Below are 23,933 nucleotides of genomic sequence, written 5' to 3'. Positions count from 1 at the left end.
TGTTTAGAAATATTTTATCATTAGAGCATTCATTACACTTTTTTCTGAACAAGTCCAATGTACAGAAACTATACACAGCCAACTTTTATCAAGTATTAACATTTACTATATTTTGTTTAGCCGAAGTGCCATTTCAGTTGTAAAAACAATCCCCTGTTACAAAAAATAATCATAAACCTTAGTGGATCTGAGTTGCTTTTACAAATGTACTAACAAAGTCTCGAGCTAAACAATATTTTAAATAGAAAAAATATTCATTTTTAAATAGTTTGGTAAACTTATGTTTCTGTGGCTTATGTATATACACACTAGTTTTTCTATTGGAAACCTTTAGAGTGTAGGAAATCTTTACAGAAGTTCCAATTTAGGTTAAGCACAGTTAAAGGCAAGCTCTAACTGTCTTTTAGAATACTCCATATGCAACTAGTATTACAGAATTAAAAGGATCAGAAAATACTGTTTAGCAGTTAGTAATTATCTGCTTTGAAATATTAAACAAAATATAGCATTTTCTGGAAGCGTTTTTCTGTATTCCAGTTGGCCGTCTTGTGCCAAAAGGAAGGACTTCCCACAAATAAAAGGTTCAGTGCAGTCTTCCCTAAGTGGTTTAGCTGTGATTAAGTTCCTTCTTTTGGCAGTGGCACCATAGGATTATAAAGAAATCTAAAAGACCTAGGATTTATATTTTAAATCAGAATAGAAATTAAATCAAATGACCCATGGATCTGCATGTAAAAAACACTTGCTTATGGTCAATTACTACAATAAAAAGATGCCATTAGCTATTTTGCAGCTAAATGGTTTGACATATCATGCTGTACCAATTATTGATACATGATTCAGTCATTTTTGCACAAGGTAATTAAACATTATATGAAATGCTTAAAAGATGCAAATAGCTGTTGTAGCTTAAATTTTATGATGCTCCTAAATTCAGGTAATAACTTTTTCATTTTTGTTCCTTTTCAAATATCAAAGTGAACATCACATGTCCAGAATTCAGTATTCTAAATCACATACATTTCCTCAAGTGCAAAAATTAAGATTGATCATGACTATTAAATCACAAAATTTTGGCAAATCAATAATTTGTTAAATAATGCAATCAAGTTTACATTGGGAGTCATATCATTTTAAATATAATGTTCCATTACAAAAATATCACTTAAATACCAGTTCAGAATGTCATAGTTTTTTAAAGCTAGTTACTTTTTGTACTGATAAAAGGCCTGCATTTGGACTTCGAGTAATATATTCTCCTTCTTTCCAAAGGAAATTATTAGAACATGAAAATTGCTTGGGCAATTGTGCTTAAAAAGTACCTCTGCTTCTTTTTGGAGCTGGTCCAAATCAGATAGTCTCATGAATTAAATGCTGTAAAATTCAAGCTTGTGGAGATACTCAACATGCTAGTTTCTGGTCAAAGTATCCATTTGAAATATCCTTAAATCTTCAAGAAAATTGGAAACTTGATATTGCATGATATTTTGGGGTTATGTTAATTCCAGTTGATCGCATGTTTTTGGAAGCCCTGCACCTTTTCCTCAAAAGTTGCAGCCTTCCTCCAAGCTAATTGAATATCTATCTAAAATACAGATATGCCTCTTAAATAACAAATATGAATAAATATGTTACCAGCTTGGAGAGACCCTGGTGGACCTATTAATGTTTCATATAAATAGCCATTATCATTTCTCTACAAATGCTGCCACTGCCATTGGTATCCTCATGCTTCCTCTTGCTGAGACTGTCAACTCTTCAATCTCAGCATTTAATTTGTTAATTACCCACTCAATTGCTTCACGGCCTTTATTAGCATTAGATGATATTGTACTTTCCATCAGTCCTTCTAGATAACTACTAAGGCTTACTCCTTTCACAGTGATAATGGCTTCTTGAGTCAAAATGGTTTTTCCTGGTTCTTGAGGATGTGGTTTATATATGTCTCTCATCTACTGAAACCAAATTTGTAAATGAAATATTAGTGGATTTAAGCTCCATTGTTTTCTCTACAGGATCAACTACAGAATGTTCTTGTACATACGTTTTAGTTCTTGCTGCACCGATAAGCGATTTTACAATAGAAGGCATTCCCCACTCTGTGCTAAGAAGTCTATGGCTATCCAATTTTCCCGTGGGATCTATATATCTGGCTAATACATCAACTCCAATGACACTTGGATTCATAGGATTTGGATATTTCTGCATAGCAGCTGTTGTAACTGTTTCCCAAGGGTGGTCAAAAATGTGCTCCGATGTCCAAATTTTCATGGTGCCAGCGACCAGCACGATGTCTGGGTGGTGCTAGGGGATAGTAGGGTAAAAGAGGGAACACAACCCCTCTTCCACTTGCCGGCAACCCTTCTTCATTCTTAAGAGGAAGGTGGAATGTGTCTTCTTCATCAAAAGAGGTGTGAGGGAGAATAGAAAAACAGAGCTATTGATGGCAGCAGTCTTGACTGCTGTACCAGCTCTTCCTTTACCAAGAGGCACTGGATCAGTGACTTCAATATGTACTTGAGTAATGAATAGCTAAGAGAGAACTAGGAAGTTTAATAGCCTCAAAGAGATCACAGATAAAGTCACCATTGATTATTATATTTCCAGAGGTTGTAAGGAAGCCATGTTGTAGTAGGAAGCCATCCCAAATAAGAGAGGGCAGAAGTGCACCCACTGGGCTGCTGGGCAGAGGGGTGGGTGGGTAACTGCATCTGTGCCCACAGAAAGGACTTTGCATGCCCTTTCTGATATGCATGCTATAGATTTGCCATTACTGGTATAGCTATTTACTGCTTTACCTTTAGACATCTGAAAGGCTTGAGTGAGGATGGTGATTGGTCCACCAGAGCATGTCCAAACCATACAGAGGTTGCTGCTTGGGACCTGAAGCAAGAAGGTAGGGAAGTAGACCAGAGAAGTTCTTAATCAGAAACCACTGCAGCACCAGTGCAACAGATACCATCCCTTAAAGGAAGAGCCATCAGTGTAGAGATTTAGATATGGATGAGGAAAAGCGCCATCAGTGAAGTTTTGTTGGGATCTCTCAGCCATTTCAACAACAAAGTTAAAGTCAAGTAAAGGAAGTACTTTATCTGACAAAGGAAGTTCTGGTAGGAATGAGATAGGATTAAGGATTTGTAAGGGGTAAACTTAGGGGTTTTTCACTGAATATAAATTTAGTTGGTCACCAGGGATTTAATTCAATCCCAAATAAAAATACTCAAGTAAGTTTAGGAAATTTATGGTGGTTTAATTAATATAGAGGGAAGGAATTAAGAGGAAGAGAGAGGGAAAGAGGTATAAGATTTCTCTGGCCTAACCTAAGCCAAAGAAGTTCAGAGAACTCAGCCAGGAGGCCTCCTCCAAGATTTAATATAGCTCAGCTTCAGGCCACAAGGCCTCTTCTGAGATGAGGGGCCTCCTAGGAGGATAGCATTTTAGGAAAAGTTAAGGAAAAAAAAAAGGAATCAGCCTAAAATCCAAGAGAGCTCAGGGAAGATGCCTCACCTGAACCATGCTACTCAGCTTCTCCTAGTTACTTCATCAAGGATGCTCACCACCAAACCCGGACAAAAACTGCAGGTACACCAAGGTGCCTCCGCTGCCAAAAAAAGAGCCACCTCTTCGCGAAAAGACCCTGGAGAGAGGAAGTGACACAAAATATATAGACTGTTTTTTACATCACTTCCTGTGTCTCACATGTACCAATGGTAGCCTAAGCTTGACTTAAGACAGCCCAGGGGGTCTGTCAGTTGTTTCTGATTTGTAATTTGCTACCACATGTCTGTCATAGGCCATCCTTCTCAACACTTAATCCATAAGTAGGGGTGTAGACATTCCTGTTTCTTAGACTAAGCAGGGTGGAGTAAATCTAAAATTCACAGATTGAACATCTTCTAATAGTAATATTTTCTTTGCCTAACAAGATTAACTCATATCTAGCAAGTCTCTGGCCAAAGAAAACCTGGGTCTCAGCAAAAGGACTTCTACTTCATGAGGACATATTATAGTAATCTGAGAGCCTAAAACCAGATCATAGGTCTTGCCCACCAGAAGAGCAGTAGATGCTACAGCCCAAGGGCAATAGCATCTAGCTGGCAGGAATAATAGGCAGTATGGTATAGGGATCATTCATGATACTGGGTCAGTAACCCAGATGCCACACTTTTCTTCCCATGGAAAAAGGGGGAAAAAAAAGCTTATCATTGTCTCAGAGACCTAAAGCAGGTGCTGAGAGAAGAGACTTTTTGAGAGTATCTATTATCTCAGGTGTTCGGGAACAGTCTTTAGTTAAGGAAATTAATGGTTTAATAATTTCATTGAATAATGGAATTCACTGATGACAGTGCCTATAGTAGCCCATAGCTGCTTCTTAATCTTTGGATTTTCTAACCTCTTTCTTTTATTTTAAAACTCCAGACAAGTTTCACCAGACCATGTACAAACCATACAGAGGCATATGTTGACAGCTTGCACTGTCCTTCCTCTCTACATCTTTTTTTTTTCCTTTGAGAGAATACTACTGTCTTTCTCCCAGGAATGGCCACAATTGCTTCTCTTTACTTTTCTTCCAGGAACTATAATCAGTGTCTAATTTACAGACATCTCTTATTAGATTTTAGTAGGTGTTAAATTTATGGTTGAATCTGAATATTTAATTGAATTACTAAAGTCAAATGGAATTTATGGGAGTTGAGAGAGCGTTTTAAAAAAAATTAAAGAAAAGGAAGGGATTGTACCCCCGGGAGGGAGGCTTGGGCTTTGATATAGAGAGAGATGAAAGAGAGGAGACACCCCCCTTCCCACAAAGCGGGGTTCAGGGGAGACAGCAGCTGTAATGGGTTGGCTCAGAGAGAGGAGAGGGGTTTTGAAGATTTTCCCCCTTCTGCCTTCCCTCCTTAGCTAAAGCTGCTCTCCCCAGTTCACTCTTGTGCCTTTTGTTCCCCCTCCACTACTCAAGACCCAAAGGTCTCCCTTTGATCCATTCACTCACACTCAGCTTGGGGAACAGATAACTTTTAATATGAACTCAATCAGGTAATACAAAAGACATAATGGGCAGGGAAGAATGGGAAAAAGAAAGTGGGAAAAGGGGGTCCCTGTCTCTATCTAAATCCTTTCCCCTCCCTCCTCGAGTTTGGGGGGAACTCATGCCTTGGCAACCTGAGTCCCCCCGAGAAAGTCAGGTTGATTCACCCCTGGGCAACAGGAGTTGAGGTAAAGTCTGCTCAGGTTTCTCTTCAGAAAGTCCCTTCAATTGAGAAGTGTTGGGGAAAAAGATTTCCAGTCAACAGCAAGAAAAATGGGTAACCCAAAGGAGAAAGTCTTTTTCCACCTTCTCTCTTTGACGTCTCAAGATGGAGAGGCCTTCACAGCTCTCCTCACCAGAGTCTTCTCTCCTCAGGAAATTCACTCCTGGGGCCCCTCCCCCGTTGAGGTGATCAATTTCATATACTCTTCAGTCTGGCACTTTTTCTCTAGTGCCAGCAGAGGGGGGGGTGGGGAGGGAGAGGGACACTCCAGGATTGCCCACTCTTTCACACATGGGTCACAGACCTCTCACTCAATGTATGAAATGGATGTTCACACCTTTTTGTGGTTAAAATTCAAAATGGGTAGATCTCCATAGTCAACATTAAGTACTGTGCTTTACACTTTGGGGTTTTAAATCTAAAAATAGACAGGGGATTACAATTTAATCTTCACAATCAAGAAAGAGCTAAGTACCTTCATTGTTACAATCAAGGGGAGACAAATCCAATTTTAACAATCCCTCTGATGATCATTGGGAGACTAGTCTCCACATAGATCATTTTACATAATCATCTTGTACCCCTAAAAACTTCTAACTACAGATATATAAAGTATTTCACTTTCTAAGAGGAAATTACAATAGTTAGAGATAAAAGGGAACTAGAAAAGAGAGAAAGCAAAACCAATGTTTTGCTAGGCACGTTGACAAAGCCAAATTAGGGGACAGTTCCCTATGGCATTAAATTGTACATTTACAATAAATGTTCAATCCCCTTTTGTTCAATCAATTGCAACCAAAAGTTCATTCTAGATCTTCTTGATGCAGTGTAGGTTTCTGCAAGCATCTTTCTTCAAAGAGTTCATTCTCTGGATTCGAAAAGTTAGCAATCTTCCTGAAATTCTTCTCAAACAAAATTTTAAATCTTGTATTTTTTTTAAATAAAAATAAAATACAATTCCCCTGAAGAGGGTTTTCGCCAACACCCAGATCAACTCAACATGGTTGAGTTATGGGTGTATGGGTCAGTTATCAAAAGAAAAAACCAAAAACATAAAAGAAAAATAAAGGAAAAAATTAAGCTTTTTTTTCTTTCTTTTTTTTTTTTAATATATTTTATTTGATCATTTCCAAGCATTATTCGTTAAAGACATAGATCATTTTCTTTTCCTCCCCCCCACCCCCCATAGCCGACGCGTAAGTCCACTGGGCATTAGATGTTTTCTTGATTTGAACCCATTGCTTTGTTGATAGTATTTGCATTAGAGTGTTCATTTAAAGTCTATCCTCTGTCATGTCCCCTCAACCTCTGTATTCAGGCAGTTGCTTTTTCTCGGTGTTTCCACTCCCATAGTTTATCCTTTGCTTATGAATGGTGTTTTTTTTCTCCTGGATCCCTGAAAGTTGTTCAGGGACATTACACCGCCCCTAATGGAGAAGTCCATTACGTTCGATTATACCACAGTGTATTAGTCTCTGTGTACAATGTTCTCCTGGTTCTGCTCCTCTCGCTCTGCATCACTTCCTGGAGGTTGTTCCAGTCTCCATGGAACTTCTCCACTTTATTATTCCTTTGAGCACAATAGTATTCCATCACCAACATATACCACAGTTTGTTCAGCCATTCCCCAATTGATGGGCATCCCCTCGTTTTCCAGTTTTGGGCCACCACAAAGAGCGCAGCTATGAATATTTTTGTACAAGTCTTTGTGTCCATTATCTCTTTGGGGTACAGACCCAGCAGTGCTATGGCTGGGTCAAAGGGTAGATATTCTTTTGTCGCCCTTTGGGCATAGTTCCAAATTGCCCTCCAGAATGGTTGGATCAGTTCACAACTCCACCAGCAATGAATTAATGTCCCTACTTTGCCACATCCCCTCCAGCATTCATTACTTTCCTTTGCTGTTATGTTAGCCAATCTGCTAGGTGTGAGGTGATACCTCAGAGTTGTTTTGATTTGCATCTCTCTGATTATAAGAGATGTAGAACACTTCTTCATGTGCTTGTTAATAGTTTTGATTTCTTTATCTGAGAACTGCCTATCCATTTCCCTTGCCCATTTATCAATTGGAGAATGGCTTGATTTTTTGTACAATTGATTTAGCTCATTATAAATATGAGTAATTAAACCTTTGTCAGAGGTTTCTATGAAGATTTTTTCCCAATTTGTTGTTTCCCTTCTGATTTTAGTTATATTGGTTTTGTTTGTACAAAAGCTTTTTAGTTTGATGTAGTCAAAATTATTTATTTTACATTTTGTGATTCTTTCTATATCTTGCTTGGTTTTAAAGCCTTTCCCCTCCCAAAGGTCTGACATGTATACTATTCTGTGTTTACCCAATTTACTTATGGTTTCCTTCTTTATGTTTAAGTCACTCACCCATTTTGAATTTATCTTGGTGTAGGGTGTGAGGTGTTGATCTATTCCTAGTCTCTCCCACACTGTCTTCCAATTTTCCCAGCAGTTTTTATCGAATAGTGGATTTTTGTCCCAAAAGCTGGGATCTTTGGGTTTATCGTATACTGTCTTGCTGAGGTCGTTTTCCCCCAGTCTATTCCACTGATCTTCCTTTCTGTTTCTTAGCCAGTACCAAATTGTTTTGATGACTGCTGCTTTGTAATATAGTTTGAGGTCTGGGACTGCAAGGCCCCCATCATATGTGTTTTTTTTCATTATTTCCCTGGATATCCTTGATCTTTTGTTCTTCCAAATGAACTTTGTTATGGTTTTTTCTAAATCAGTGAAGAAGTATTTTGGTAGTTCAATGGGTATGGCACTAAATAGATAAATAAGTTTGGGTAGGATGGTCATTTTTATTATATTGGCTCGTCCTATCCATGAGCAGTTAATGTTTTTCCAATTGTTCAAGTCTAGTTTTAGTTGTGTGGCGAGTGTTTTGTAGTTGTGTTCATATAGTTCCTGTGTTTGTCTTGGGAGATAGATTCCTAGGTATTTTATTTTGTCTAAGGTGATTTTGAATGGGATTTCTCTTTCTAGTTCTTGCTGCTGAGCTGTGTTGGAGATATATAGAAAAGCTGATGATTTATGTGGGTTTATTTTGTATCCTGCAACTTTGCTAAAGTTGTTGATTATTTCAATTAGCTTTTTGGTTGAATCTCTAGGATTCTTTAAGTAGACCATCATGTCATCCGCAAAGAGTGATAACTTGGTCTCCTCCTTGCCTATTCTGATGCCTTCAATTTCTTTATCTTCTCTAATTGCTACTGCTAGTGTTTCTAGTACAATGTCAAATAGTAGAGGTGATAATGGGCATCCTTGTTTCACTCCTGATCTTATTGGGAATGCATCTAGTTTATCCCCATTGCAGATGATATTAGCTGATGGTTTTAGATATATACTGTTTATTATTTTTAGGAATGACCCTTCTATTCCTATGCTTTCTAGTGTTTTTAATAGGAATGGGTGTTGTATTTTATCAAAGGCTTTTTCTGCATCTATTGAGATAATCATGTGGTTCTTGCTAGTTTGCTTGTTGATGTGGTCAATTATGTGGATGGTTTTCCTAATGTTGAACCAGCCCTGCATCCCTGGTATGAATCCTACTTGATCATGGTGAATGATCCTTCTGATCACTTGCTGGAGTCTTTTTGCTAGTATCCTATTTCAAATTTTTGCATCTATATTCATTAGGGAGATTGGTCTATAGTTTTCTTTCTCTGTTTTTGGCCTGCCTGGTTTTGGAATCAGTACCATGTTTGTGTCGTAAAAGGAGTTTGGTAGAACTCCCTCTTTGCTTATTATGTCAAATAGTTTGTATAGTATTGGGGTTAACTGTTCTCTGAATGTTTGATAGAATTCACAGGTGAATCCATCAGGCCCTGGGGATTTTTTCTTAGGAAGTTCTTTGATGGCTTGATGGATTTCAATTTCTGATATGGGATTATTTAAGAATTCTATTTCCTCTTCTGTTAGTCTAGGCAGTTTGTATTTTTGTATATATTCATCCATTTCTCCTAAATTGGTGTATTTATTGCCATATAATTGGGCAAAGTAATTTCTAATGATTGCCTTAATTTCCTCCTCATTGGAGGTGCTGTCCCCCTTTTCATCTTTAATGCTGTGAATTTGCTTTTCTTCCTTCCTTTTTTTAATTAGATTGACCAGTACTTTGTCTATTTTGTTTGTTTTTTCAAAGTACCAGCTTCTTGTCTTATTTATTAAATCAATAGTTCTATCACTTTCGATTTTATTAATTTCTCCCTTAATTTTTAGGATTTCTAATTTGGTTTTCTGCTGGGGGTTTTTAATTTGATCGCTTTCGAGTTTTTTCAATTGCATTTCCAATTGATTGATCTCTGCTCTCCCTTGTTTGTTAATATGAGCTTTCAGGGATATGAATTTGCCTCTGATTACCGCTTTGGCTGCATCCCAAAAGGTTTGAAAGGATGTTTCGCCATTGTCATTTTCCTTGATGAAATTATTAATTGTTTCTATGATTTCTTCTTTAGCTAAACGGTTTTGGAGTATCATATTGTTTAATTTCCAATTGGTTTTAGATTTGGTTTTCCATGTACCATTACTAATCATTATTTTTATTGCCTTGTGATCTGAGAAGGCTGCATTCATTATTTCTGCTTTTTTGCATTTGTGTGCTATGTTTCTGTGACCTAATGTATGGTCAATTTTTGTGAATGTGCCATGTGGTGCTGAGAAGAAGGTGTATTCCTTTTTATCCCTATTTATTTTTCTCCATATGTCTATTAATTCTAATTTTTCTAAGATTTCATTCACTTCTTTTACCTCTTTCTTATTTATTTTTTGATTTGATTTATCTAAATTTGATAATGGTTGGTTTAAGTCTCCCACTAGTATGGTTTTATTGTCTATTTCTTCCTTCAATTCTCCTAGTTTCTCCATTAGAAATTTGGGTGCTATATTATTTGGTGCATACATGTTGATTAATGATATTTCCTCATTGTCTAGAGTCCCTTTTAACAAAATATAATTACCTTCCCTATCCCTTTTGATCAGGTCTATTTTTGCATTGGCTTTATCAGATATCATGATTACCACTCCTGCCTTCTTTCTATCAGTTGAGGCCCAGAAGGTCTTACTCCATCCTTTAATTCTGACCTTGTGGGTGTCAACCCGCCTCATGTGTGTTTCTTGAAGACAACATATGGTAGGGTTTTGGATTCTAATCCATTCTGCTATTCGTCTACGTTTTATGGGTGAGTTCATCCCATTCACGTTCAAAGTTATGATTGTCATTTGTGGACTCCCTGGCATTTTGATTGCCTTCCCTAATTCTAACCTTTTCTTCTTCGGCTCTACCTTTTAGTCCAGTGATTTACTTTGAATCAGTCCCCCTTGTCCCCTCCCTTGATGTTTCCCTTTTTAGTCCCTCCCTTTTGTTCCCTCCCCCTCCCCCCTCTCTTTCCCTCCCTTTTTGTTCTCCCTCTCCCCCTCCCCCCCTTGGTTTTCCCTTCTCCTTACCCTTGTTGGGTAAGATAGAATTCAAGATCCCAATGGATCTGGATGTTTTTCCCTCTCAGAGTTGATTTCCCTGAGATTGAGGTTTAAGTAAACCCCCCCCCTCTTCCTCTCCTTCTTATAGGAGTTTTCTTCCCCTCCCCTTCCCCTGTGAATCTTTGTGTGAGAACCATTATTCTATTTGGTCTTTCTTTACCCCCTATTTATACATTACATTTTCCCCACATATTAGTATACATAGGTTGATATAAATGTAGTCCTTATAGAAGAGAGTTTGAGTAAAAGAAGATAACATTTTTCCCCTTTCCTTAATATTTACCTTTTCAGGTATTCCTTGCTCTTTGATTTTCGGTATCAAACTTTCCACAGAGCTCTGGTCTTTTCTTTGCAAAAAGTTGGAAGTCTTCTATTTTGTTGAATGCCCATACTTTCCCTTGGAAGTATATAGTCAGTTTTGCTGGGTAGCTGATTCTTGGTTGGAGACCCAGCTCTCTTGCCTTTCTGAAGATCATGTTCCATGCCTTACGATCATTCATCGTAGAACTTGCAAGGTCTTGTGTGACCCTGATTGGCATTCCTTTATATCTAAATTGTCTTTTTCTGGCTTCCTGTAGGATTTTTTCTTTTGTTTGATAGCTTTGGAATTTGGCAATTACATTCCTGGGAGTTGTCTTTTGGGGGTTTAGTGTAGAAGGTGTTCTGTGAGCTCTGTCAGTGGATGTATTGCCCCCTTGTTCTAGAATCTCTGGGCAATTTTCTTTGATTATATCTTGTATCACCATGTCCAGTTTGGTGTTTATTTCTGGCTTTTCTGGGAGTCCAATTATTCTTAAATTTTCTCTTCTCCCCCTGTTTTCCAGATCTATCACCTTGTCGGTGAGATATTTTATGTTCTCTTCTAATTTCTTGGTGTTTTGGCTTTGCTTTATTAGTTCTTGCTTTAAAGCCTGTTTTTCTTTTACAGTTTGGTCAAACTGGTTTTGTAGATGCGTGAATTTCTTTTGCATCATTTCCCACTTTTCCTCCCAGAGGGCTTCCATCTTTTTGGTCCTTTCTGATTCAAATTCTTCATGGGTTTGTGGAGAGTTTCTATTTCCTTTGGGAGATTTTGGAGAATTTTCTTGTATATCTTCTTCTATCTGCTCTGTATTTTGTATTTTGGCTCCATAGAATGTGTCCAGAGTCGCCCCTTTCTTCTTATTTTTCTTGGTATTTTGGGGCTTCTGTGCTTCTGTGGAGTTTGTCATCTCTGAACGTGGAGGATTGGCTTTTCTTGTCTTTGTCTGGTGATCAGAGGCTTTAGTCCTGGGCAGATGTTGGTTCTATGAGCGTTCCCTGGGTTAAACTGAATATGCCTCACTGGAACTGGAATGGAAGGGTCGGAGCACGAGGCCACACTCTCCCCCTGGCTCGATTTCGGCCTGCGGGGGGATGGGCTGCCGCTTCCCCAAGCTCCGAGAGCACAGACTTTCACTGAGACTTGGATAGCAGGATCCAGCCCGTGAGGCTGTCTTGCCCGCCCTGAGGGTTGCTGTTGTTTTGACCAGCTCTCTGCAGCGGAGGCCCCAGGCAGTAACTTTCACCCGGACCGACCAGCACTTTGCAGCGGAGGCCCCAGGCAGTAACTTTCACCCGGACCGACCGGCTCTCAGCAGCGGAAGCCCCAGGCAGTAACTTTCACCCGGACTGGGACTTGGGTAGAAGACCCTGAGGGTTGTTGTTCCTCAGACCCTGCTCTCTGAGCCCGGCGCGGCTGCCGCTTCCGGGAGCCTTGGACTCTGCGCTCCTACCCCTGAGGTCCGAGGGATCTCGGGTTCTGGCTTTTAAGGGGAGCCGTACCTTTTGAACCGGGTCCAGGTCCAGGAGGAGGGTTCCCAGGGTCTGTGCTGTTGATCGTTTTGAATTTCGGCGCCTTAGGAGCTTCTAGTTTGAGATCGGTCGGGAAGGGTTTTCCGGAGATCTGAACTTCAGCTTTCTCTAAGCCGCCATCTTAACCGGAAGTCAAAAAATTAAGCTTTTAAGAGAAATAAAAAGTCAAAATCAGAATCAAAATATAAAAAAAAAACTATGTATATAAAATTTCTGAATTAAAAAAGAATAAATTCATAACAGGCCCTTGTTATTAGGGTGCAGTGCTATAGCTGGATCAAAGGGCAGACAGTCTTTTAGTGCCCTTTGGGCATAGTTCCAAATTGCCCTCCAGAGTGGTTGGATCAATTCACAACTCCACCAGCAATGAATTAATGTCCCAAGTTTGCTACATCCCCTCCAACATTCATTACTTTACTTTGCTATCATATCAGCCAATCTGCTAGGTGTGAGGTGATCCCTTAGAGTTGTTTTGATTCTCATCTTTCTGATTATGAGATTTAGAGCACTTTTTCATGTGCTTATTAATACTTTTGGGTTCTTTTGCTGAAAACTGCCTATTCATGTCCCTTGCCCATTTATCAATTGGAGAATGGCTTGATTTTTTGTACAATTGATTTAGCTCTTTATAAACTTGAGTAATTAGACCTTTGTCAGAGATTTTTGTTATGAAAATCGTTTCCCAGTTTGTTGCTTCCCTTCTAATTTTGGTTACATTGGTTTTGTTTGTACAAAAACTTTTTAATTTGATATAATCAAAATTCTTTATTTTCCATTTTGCAACTCTTTCTATGTCTTGCTTGGTTTTAAAGTCTTTCCCTTCCCACAGGTATGACATGTATACTATTCTGTGTTCACATAATTTACTTATAGTTTCCTTCTTTATGTTCAAGTCATTCACCAATTCTGAGTTTATCTTGGTGTAGGGTGTGAAGTGTTGATCCAAACTAATCTCTCCCACACTGTCTTCCAGTTTTCCAAGAAGTTTTTGTAAAATAGTGAATTTTTGTCCCAAAATCTGGGGTCTTTGGGTTTGCATAGACTGTCTTGCTGAGGTCACTTACCCCCAGTCTATTCCACTGATCCTCCTTTCTGTCTCTTAGCCAGTACCAAATTGTTTTGATGACTGCTGCTTTGAAATATAGTTTGAGATCTGGGACTGCAAGGCCACCTTCCTTTGTATTTTTTTTTCATTATTTCCCTGGATATCCTTGATCCAACTTTGTTCTTCCAAATGAACTTTGTTATGGTGTTTTCTAATTCAGTAAAAAAATTTTTATGGAAGTTCAGTGGGTATGGCACTAAATAGATAGTTAGGTTTGGGAAGGATGGTCATTTTTATTATATTGGCTCATCTTACCCATGAGCAGTTAATGTTTTTCCAATTACTCAAGTCTAGTTTTAGTTGTGTGGAGAGTGTTTTGTAGTTGTGTTCATATAGTTCCTGTGTTTATCTTGGCAGATAGATTCCTAAGTATTTTATATTGTCTAGGGTGAATGGTATTTCGCTTTCTAATTCTTGATGCTGAAATGGGTTAGAGATATATAGAAATGCTGATGACTTATGCAGGTTTATTTTGTATCCTGCAACTTTGCTAAAGTTTTTGATTATTTCAACTAGCTTTTTGGTTGATTCTCTAGGATTCTTTAAGTAGACCATCATATCATCCACAAAGAATGATAACTTGGTCTCCTCCTTGCCTATTTTAATGCCTTCAATTTCTTTTTCTTCTCTAATTGCTACTGCTAGTGTTTTTAGTACAATGTTAAATAATAGACGTGATAATGGGCATCCTTGTTTCACTCCTGATCTTATTGGGAATTAATCTAGTTTATCCCCATTGCAGATGATGTTAGCTGATGGCATATATATATACAATTTATTATTTTTAGGAAAGACCCTTCTATTCCTATGCTTTCTAGTGTTTTTAATAGGAATGGGTGTTGTATTTTATCAAAGGCTTGTTCTGGGTCTTTCGATATAATCATGTGATTTTTGTTCATTTGCTTGTTGATATGGTCAATTATGTGGATGGTTTTCCCAATATTGAACCAGCCCTGCATTCCTAGTATAAATCCTACTTGATCATAGTGAATGACCCTCCTGATCACTTGCTAAAGTCTTTTTGCTAGTATCCTATTTAAGATTTTTGCATCTATGTTCATTAGGGAGATTGGTCTATAGTTTTCTTTCTCTGTTTTTGACCTGCCCGACTTTGGAATCAGTACCATGTTTGTGTCATGAAAGGAATTTGGTAGAACTCCCTCTTTGTTTATTATGTCAAGTAGTTTGTATAGTATTGGGATTAGCTGTTCTTTGAATGTTTGATAGAATTCACTTGTGAATATGTCTGGCCCTGGGATTTTTTCTTAGGGAGTGCTTTGATGGCCTGTTGGATTTCATTTTCTGATATGGGATTATTTAAGAATTCTATTTCTTCTTCTGTTAGTCTAGGCAATTTGTATTTTTTGTAAGTATTCGTCCATATCATCTAGATTGGCATATTTATTGCCATATAATCGGGCAAAGGAGTTTTTAATAATTGCCTTAATTTCCTCTTCATTGGAGGTAAGGTCCCCCTTTTCATATATGATACTGTTAATTTGCTTTTCATCTCACCTTTTTTTAATTAAATTGACCACTACTTTGTCTATTTTGTTTGATTTTTCAAAGTACCAGATTCTTGTCTTATTTATTAGTTCAATAGTTCTATCACTTTCAATTTTATTAAAATTTCCCTTAATTTTTAGGATTTCTAATTTGGTTTTCTTCTGGGGGTTTTTAATTTGTTCGCTTTCAAGTTTTTTGATTTGCATGTCCAATTCACTGATCTCTGCCCTCCCTAATTTGTTAATATATGCACTCAGGGATATGAATTTTCCTCTGAGTACTGCTTTGGCTGCAGCCCATAAGGCTGGAAAGGGTGTCTCGCCATTATCACTTTCTTCAATGAAGTTATTGTTTCTATGATTTGTTCTCTAACTAATCAATTTTCAAGCATCATATTATTTAATTTCCAATTGATTTTTGATTTTGCTCTCTATGTGCCCTTACTGATCATTATTTTAATTGCCTTATAATCTGAAAAGGTTGCATTAATTATTTCTGCTTTTCTGCATTTGTATGCCATGTTTTTATGACCTAGTGTATGGTCAATCTTTGTGAATGTGCCATGTGCTGCTGAAAAGAAGGTGTATTCCTTTTTGACCCAATTTATTTTTCTCCATATATCTATTAACTCTATTTTTTCTAGGATTTCATTCACCTCTTTTACCTCTTTTTTATTTATTTTTTTATTTGATTTGTCTAAATTTGATAGTGGTTGGTTCAGATCTCCCACTAGTATAGTGTTATTATCTATTTCCTCCTTCAGTTCTCCTAGTTTCTCCATTAGAAATTTGGGTGCTATACCATTTGGTGCATACATGTTGATTAGTGATATTTCCTCATTGTTTATACTCCCTTTTATCAGGATGTATTTACCTTCCCTATCTGTTTTAATCAGGTCTATTTTTGCTTTGGCTTTGTCAGATATCATGATTGCTACTCCTGCCTTCTTTCTGTCAGTTGAGGCCCAATAGGTCTTATTCCAACCTTTAATTCTGACCATGTGAGTATCTACCCGCCTCATGTGTGTTCCTTGAAAACATCATATGGTAGGGTTTTGGATTCTAATACACTCTGCTATTCATCTACATTTTATTGGTGAGTTCATCGCATTCACGTTCAATGTTATGATTGTCATTTGTGAATTCCCCAGCATTTTGATATCCTCCCCTAATTCTGACCTTTCCTTTTAAACCAGTGGTTTACTTTAAATCAATCCCCCTAGTCCCCTTCCTTGTTATGCTTCCCTTTCTGACCCCTCCTTTTTTGTTCCCTTCCCCTCCCCCCCTCTCCTTCCCTCCCTTTTTGTACTCCCTCCCCCACCCAGTCCCCCTTAGTTTTCCCTTCTCCTTTACTGTGTTGGATAAGATAGAATTCAAGATCCCAATGGATCTAGATGCTCTTCCCTCTCAGAGTTGATTTCACTGAGAGTAAGGTAATGCCAATTAGCACTCTTTTCCTTTCATTCTTATAAGAGTATTCTTCCCCTCCCCTTCCTGTGTGTATCTTAGTGTGAAAAAGATTATTCTATTTAATTTATTTCTATTTTTTCAAGTATATCTTAGTACCATCTTTGATCCCCCCCTCCCTTTTTCTTTATTTTTTCCCCTCCAGATCAAGTTAATGCCCTGATCTTTCCCTATGGGTGATTCTTCTGATTACTATATTAATGCATACAATTTTTGAAAGTTACAGATAGCATTTCCCCCATATGTTAGTATATATGATTTGATCTAATTGTAGTCCTTATAGAAGAGAGTTTGAATAAAAGAAAAAAAAACACTTTTTTTCTTTTCCCTTTCTTGCATATTTACCTTTTCATATTTCTCTTGCTCTTTATGTTTGGATGTCAAACTTTCCACTGAGTCCTGGTCTTTTCTTTGCAAATACTTGGAAATCTTCTATTTCATTGAATGCCCATACATTCCCCTTGAAGTATATAGTCAGTTTTGATAGGTAGCTGGTTATTGGTTGAAGACCCAGTTCTCTTGCCTTTCTGAATGTCGTGTTCCAGGCTTTGCAGTCTCTTAGCGTGTTCGCTGCTAGGTCTTGTGTAATCCTTATTGACGCTCCTCTGTATCTGTATCTTAGCTTCTTGTAAGATTTTCTCCTTAGCTTGTAAGCTCTTGAATTTGGTGATTACATTCCTGGGGGTTGTCTTTTGGGGATTTAGTATATAGGGTGTTCTGTGAACCCTTTCTATTTTGCCCCCTTGCTTGAGAACATCAGGGCAATTTTCTTTGATGATTTATTGTAGTATGGCATCAAGATTTTTGTTTATCTCTGGTTTTTCAGTAGACCAATGATTCTCAAGTAGTCTCTCCTTCCTCTCTTTTCCTGGTCTGTCACCTTGTCAGTGAGATATTTTATGTTTTCTTCTAATTCATTAATTTTTTTACTTTGCTTTATTAATTCTTGCTGTTTTGCAAGATCAGTGTCTTCCAGTTGCTTAATTCTGATCTTAAGGACTGATTTTGCTTTACAGTTTGGTCTGCCCTTCTGTTTGAGGTTACCAGCTCTTTCTCCAATTGGGAGTTCTTAAGTCTGTCAAGCTGCTGATCTCTTTATGAATTTTTTCCCATTTTTCTTGCCAGAAGGTTTCCATCTTTTGTATAAGCTCCATTCTGAGTTCTTCCAGAGCTTGTGGATAATTTCCATTTTGGGGGGGCGTGTTTTGATTTTGTTTGAATTTCATCTTCTTTTTCCTCTGTAGCCTGGGTTTTCCCTCCATTAAAGTTTTCAATAGTCACTTTTTTCCCTTTCTTCTTGGAGGGTTGATCTTGGGCAGTGTAAACCATCCCTTTGGTAGTTTTCCCTTTCCTTTTTAGTCAGAGGTCTGAGTGAGATGGGCGGGTTTTGATACTTTTGCCTCAGACTAGTTCCTCCCAGCCTCCACAGTTTGTTAGCACACCCGCCCCTGTGCTCTATGGTCTCTTCTCTCTGGTGTGCAGGAGTCTCCTGTAATACCCCTCTGAGGGGTAGTTCCCTGGTTGCCTTTGTCAGTTCCCAAGGACCCTGGCCTGCCCCACCCCTCTATATATAGTGAGGAGTGGAGCTTTTGCCTCAGCTGTTTCTACAGTTTCTAGAGTCTCCACAGTGTTCACAATTTGCAAGGGCCCCCATGTTCTGCATGCTGTCCAGTGCGCAGGGGTCTCCAGTGAAACCTCTCTGAGGGGTAGTTCCCTGGCAGTCTTCATTAGTTCCCAAGGACCCTGGTGTGCCCCCCCCAGATAGACGTTCCTCACTCACTCGCTGTCTCCGGTGAGCGTGCTGGCCCCTACTCTGGTTCCGTAGGTGAGGTGGTGGAGGGTAGCTCAGTTTGTGTTTTTGTGCAAGCTTTTCCTCCTTCTTATAGTGTGGAAATGTTCAAACCCCATGTACCTTCATTGCTGTAGCATACTGGAGAGTCCCTCCATTCTTCCAAGGATGATTTTTATGCTCTTTTGAGGTAGTCTATTTCATTCGGTGCCGGGGAGAGGAAGTGATTTGCATCTAGATTGCAGCCATGTTTATCCGGTAGTCCCCTATAAAGTATTTTAAACAAACAAAGCAACTATATGAACTCAATAAAAAAAAAAACTTTTCACCCAAATAAAGCCATATCTACCCAATTGAGAAAATATTAATTCCTCATGGGTAGTCTGAGCCAATATAATGAATATAAAAATTCTACATAAAATAAATTACCTATTCAGGGCCATATCAATCAAAATACTCAAAAATCATTTCCTAGAACTAGACATGTAATAAAATTCATCTGGATGAATGAAAGATCAAATGAAGGGAATTAATTAAAAAATTTTTATGAAGATCTAGTCATATCAAATCTCAAACTGTACTATAAAACAGTAATCATCAAAACAATTTAGGACTCTCTAATTAATAAGAGTGGTGGATCAGTAGAATAAGTTAGCTAATCAAGAAGGTATGTAGCATTTTAAAGCCATTAGGGCATAATTCCAAATTGCTCTTCAGAATGGTTGAATCAGCTTACAACTTCACCATTAGTGTATTAGTGTCCTAATTTCCCCATATCCACTCCAACATTTTCCTTTTCAATCATATTAGCCAATCTGATAGATGTGAGGTGGTACCTCAAAGTTGTTTTATTTGCATTTCTCTAATAGTTATCTGGAACATTTTTTCATAAGTTTATAGATAGTTTTACTTTCTAATTATGAAAAATGCTTGTTTATGTCCTTTGACCATTTATCAGTTGGGGAATGTAGTATATTATTATCAGTATGACTCAATTCTTTATATATTTGAAAAATGAAGCCTACTTGTAATAAAAATTTTCCCAGTTTTTTTCTTTTCTTTCTAATCTTGTTGTATTGCTTTTGTTTATCCAAAATCTTTTTCATTTTAATGCATCAAACTTATCCATTTTAGATCACAAAATGCTCTCTATCCCTTCTTTACTCAAAAGTTCTTCCTTTATTCATAGGTCTGACAGATAGACCAATGTTCTTATGATATAACCCTAAATTTAAAAATCAGATATCCATTTTGATTTTATCTTGGTAGATGATGTCAGATGTCCATCCATGCCTAGCTTCTGCCATAGTTTTCCAGTTTTCCTAGCAATTGTCAGTGAGTTCTTGTCCCCAAACCTTGGATCTTTGGAACTATTAAAGTACTATGGTCATTTCCTATGTATGTGATTCTTGGTTGTAATTCTAGATCCTTTGCCTTCTGGAACATCGTATTTCAAGCCCTTTGGTCCTTTGATGTAGCATCTGCTAGATGCCGTGTCATCCTGACTGTGGATCCACAATTACTGAATTGTTTCTGTTTACTTACAAAATTTTCTCCTTGGCTCGGGTATTTTGAAACATGATTATAAAAGTCTCAGGAGTTTTTGTTTTAGATCTCTTTCAGGAGGTGAACAGTAGATTCTTTCAATTTCTTTCAATTTCTATTTTACCCTCTTGTTTGAAAATATAAGGGAAGACTTCTTGCAATATGGTGTCTAGCTTCTTTTTATTGATCATGGCTTTCATGCAGTACATTGATTCTTAGATTTATCTCTCCTAGATCTGTTTTCCAGTTTAGTTATTTTTCTAGTGAGATATTTCAGATTTTCATCTATTTTTTTATTCTTTTGTTTCTGTTTTGTTGCTTTCTCATATGTCATGGAAGCCATTAGTTTCCATTTGCCCAATTCTAATTTTAAGATATTATTTTCTTCATTGAGTTTTGTACTTCCTTTTCCATTTAACTGATTCTGCTTTTTAAAAAGTTCTTTTCTTCAGTTGATTTTTGTACCTATTTTTCCATTTGGCCAATTATAGTTTTAAGGGAATTATTTTCTTCAGTGACATTCCCCCCAAGCTTGCACTCTCCAATTTCTTTTCCCAAAATTTTCCTACTTCTGTTATTATTTGATTTTTAACTCCTTTTTGAATTCTTCTAGAAGTTCTTTTTTGGGCCTGGTACTCTTTCGCACTTTGAGGCTTCATGTTTTGGTTTTGGCATTGTTATTCTCTTTCAAATTTGTATTTTGAACTCCCATTGCTAGAATACCTTTCTAGAGTTAGGTTTTTTTCTTTGTCTTTTGTTTATTTTTTTAGTCTTTTTTTTCTGGCATGACCTTGCTTATATGTTGATATTTACCTCTATTTTTGAGATGGAGGGAATACTGTCTCAAAATTGCTCCAATAATTGAGGACAGCTTAGCTACCTTTGAGTCCTTCAGTGTGCACTTTAGAGGGGAGTCTGTCTGACTTGCTGTAGAGAGGCCCTTGGTTTCTCTGTTCAGATGCTGCCTGAGTTGGATCAAGTTAGATTCCATGTCCCATACACACACTATCGGTTCCCATGGGTACAGAGTGCTTGCCTGGCCACAGCAGCAGCTCCCCTAGGCTGGTCATCAGAGACAGAGAGAGAACACTTCCCATATTGTTCCCTTTATTCTCTCTCTCACTTCCAGGTCAAATTCAAAATCATGTCCAGATCAAACTCAGAGTCTTATATCCTATGTTAGGTGATATAACTAGGTGACCAACCTATCTAGGTAACATAAGTGATGTAGTTCATGGGAACACAGGGATGCAGGCAAAACCCCATGCATGATCTTAGGAGAGGATTACCTTCACACAATTCTCCCTTTGATTCTTTGGGAGACCAGCATATTAAATCTCCTCACTTGGATTCTCTATGAGATTAACATGTCAGGTCTCCCAAATGAATCATTCTGCATGTGTACTAGAGATATATAAAATATTGCTCCTTACATGGAAGGAATTACAACAATTTGGGGGATAAGAGGGAAAGAAAGAAAAAGTAGAAAGAAAACCAAAAAAATTGATAGACACATTGACAAAATAAAAACAATTAGGGGCCATTCCTCTTTGGCATAAAACTTTACAATCAGAACAAATGGTTGGTTCAACACCTTTCAGTTCAGTTCATTATATCCCAAAGTTCACTTTGGATCTCTTGACACAGTGTGTTTATTTCTGTAGGCATCCTGATGGAATCTTCTCCAGAAAATCTTCTTCTTGTTTTGTAGTATTATTGATTTCCTTTTCCTAAAATTACTTTAAAAGATCTTAAAACTTGGAATTTTAGGATAATTACACAACTCCCTTCTTAAGAGGGTGTTGACCAACACTAGAATCACCCCAGGATACATGGCTGACTTAGGAGGTATGTGAATCAATTCTAAAAAACCCAAAAACCAAATAGAAGAGGAAAAAGTTATATATATATATATATATATATATATATATATATATATATATATATATATATATATCCTACATGTATAAAATTTGAGGCCCAATGAAAGTGGTTTATTACTACAAGCATGCAGGACAATTACAGCAATATTGAACTTACCCATCGGCAGCCAGGAGTACAGAAAAATTGCAATGCTATAAAAGAAAAATAGGGACAAAAGTCTGAGGTAAAAGGGAAATATGAGTCCCTGGTCTGATTTTACCTTCCATCTCAGGAAGAGGGGAACCAAAATGAAAGTCAAAGGTACTTGTAGAAACCCAGCATGGGGAAATCCAGCCTCTGGATTTGCCAAACAACTGCTTCCTCAAACCTCAAAACAAGTCCTCTATCTTGTAGATCCTATCATTGCCACAGGGATTGTTGATTTCCTTGACCCTGTGCTTCTTTGCACTGTTCAGTGGCTTCTTAGTCATACCTTTTTCTGAAATCAGACACAAATATTAAAGTCACATAACACTCAACAATCAATGGCAAGCTTCTATAGTCTAAAGCTTTTGGGGTATGCATTGTTTTAGGGCTAATAGATATTGTAAACTTATATTTCAAAATCAAAAACATTAATACTGTTTCCATATACTTAAGTATAAAAAAGCAATAAGGAAAAATTAAATTTCCTATTGAAAATATAGAGAAAAATTCAGAAATTCACATTGCACATCCCATTTGACAGTAGGTCAGTCAAACAGAGGCATAACAAAAAGATTTCTCACTTAAAAGTGAGCTCTATTTCCTTTCTAACTTGGCCATGATCCATGGTGCAATTGTACATAATTTTTCACCAGGTAAAAGCTTGTTATAAACAGTAGCACAACAGCTAATACAGATTCCAAGAAGTACCACAGTTCACAAAATCATCAGAGCTCATTTGATGATAGTAGCAAACAAACCAGTTCCCTATGGCCATGAGAGTTTCCACCAGTTACCATCAGGAGTCTCTACAACAACTTACTATGTGTCATTTAAAATTTTTTGGAACTCATGGATATTTGTCACAATTTCTCCTGATCTATTTACATAAGAACAACAAGATTGATTAATAAAGGCACATGTGCCTCCCAATGTGACTGTACATGTGTCAAGGACCAGCTGATTTTGTAGAACTGTTTTTGCTAAGGAGTCCATCTCTTCCTGTAGGAAAGAGATGGCCTTAGTAGTCTGGAAGGTGGCTTGAGCTGTGTCTTTCAACCTCAGAGTCTATCACTGCCATCATTCCAAAATTTAGCAGAAGTGCCCAGAAAAACCTCTTTACTGCTGATGAAGATGCTACTGAATTTGGCTTCAATCTCTTGAGTTCAGAATGCCACCAAGAATCTAAATTTCTGGCCAAGGACTTATCTACCCAGCCAATATAATGATCATGCATTGATACAGGTGGAATAACATAAGCCAAACCACATGTATCATACTATCCTGAGGGAAGGGTAGAGTAAGGTGAAGAGTTACAAACTGTCTAGGAGTAACCAAGCCTCATGGGAAATCCTTCCTATTCTGGGATGAGACTGTAACAGCCATAAAAGACATGTATTTATGCAACCCATCCATTGTATTTCTAAGCTTTACTCTAGCACAAATAAATCTATAGGTAGGGAATGGAATGATGTGGTTGGACTTCACTTTCTCCCCCACATACTTACTACTACTTAATGTACCCTTGTCTCTTATCACATACAATTTAAAAGTAGGCAAATGATCAGTCAGAAATAGTGGTGCTCCTAGATATCTAAAACCACTTCTGAAAACCTGTTAAAAATCAGCTGAGATCTTTAGTTCTTTCAATTCCTCAAAGGTTACTGATATAGGTTGTAACCATTTTGATGAAGTCCATTCATCATCATTTATGTGACAGTTAACAAAGACAAAATGTTGTTTAGGCAACATTTGAGCTTTCTGTGGTGAAGTTGTGGTAACATTTCATTTATGTTGCCTGTATTGTTTACCATGACAAAACAGAGCTCTGGTGGATCTGGTGACATCCATAGGGATCAATGGCTTTGCCCTGGAAAGAA

General features: G+C 37.6%; 1 protein-coding gene and 1 pseudogene across 4 annotated transcripts in view; one reads left to right on the top strand and one right to left on the bottom strand.

The window, feature by feature from the left end:
• LOC100026548 (phospholipid-transporting ATPase ABCA3-like) overlaps nucleotides 1-23,933 on the top strand; it is a 314,104-nt gene that overhangs the window by 201,554 nt on the left and 88,617 nt on the right. The window lies entirely within an intron of this gene.
• On the bottom strand, nucleotides 1,539-2,371 carry LOC107649538 (PRELI domain containing protein 3B-like; annotated as a pseudogene).

This window comes from Monodelphis domestica, chromosome 7, assembly GCF_027887165.1.
Source record: "Monodelphis domestica isolate mMonDom1 chromosome 7, mMonDom1.pri, whole genome shotgun sequence".
NCBI classification, from domain to species: Eukaryota; Metazoa; Chordata; class Mammalia; order Didelphimorphia; family Didelphidae; genus Monodelphis; species Monodelphis domestica.
This window is presented reverse-complemented; position numbering and strand designations above follow the sequence as displayed.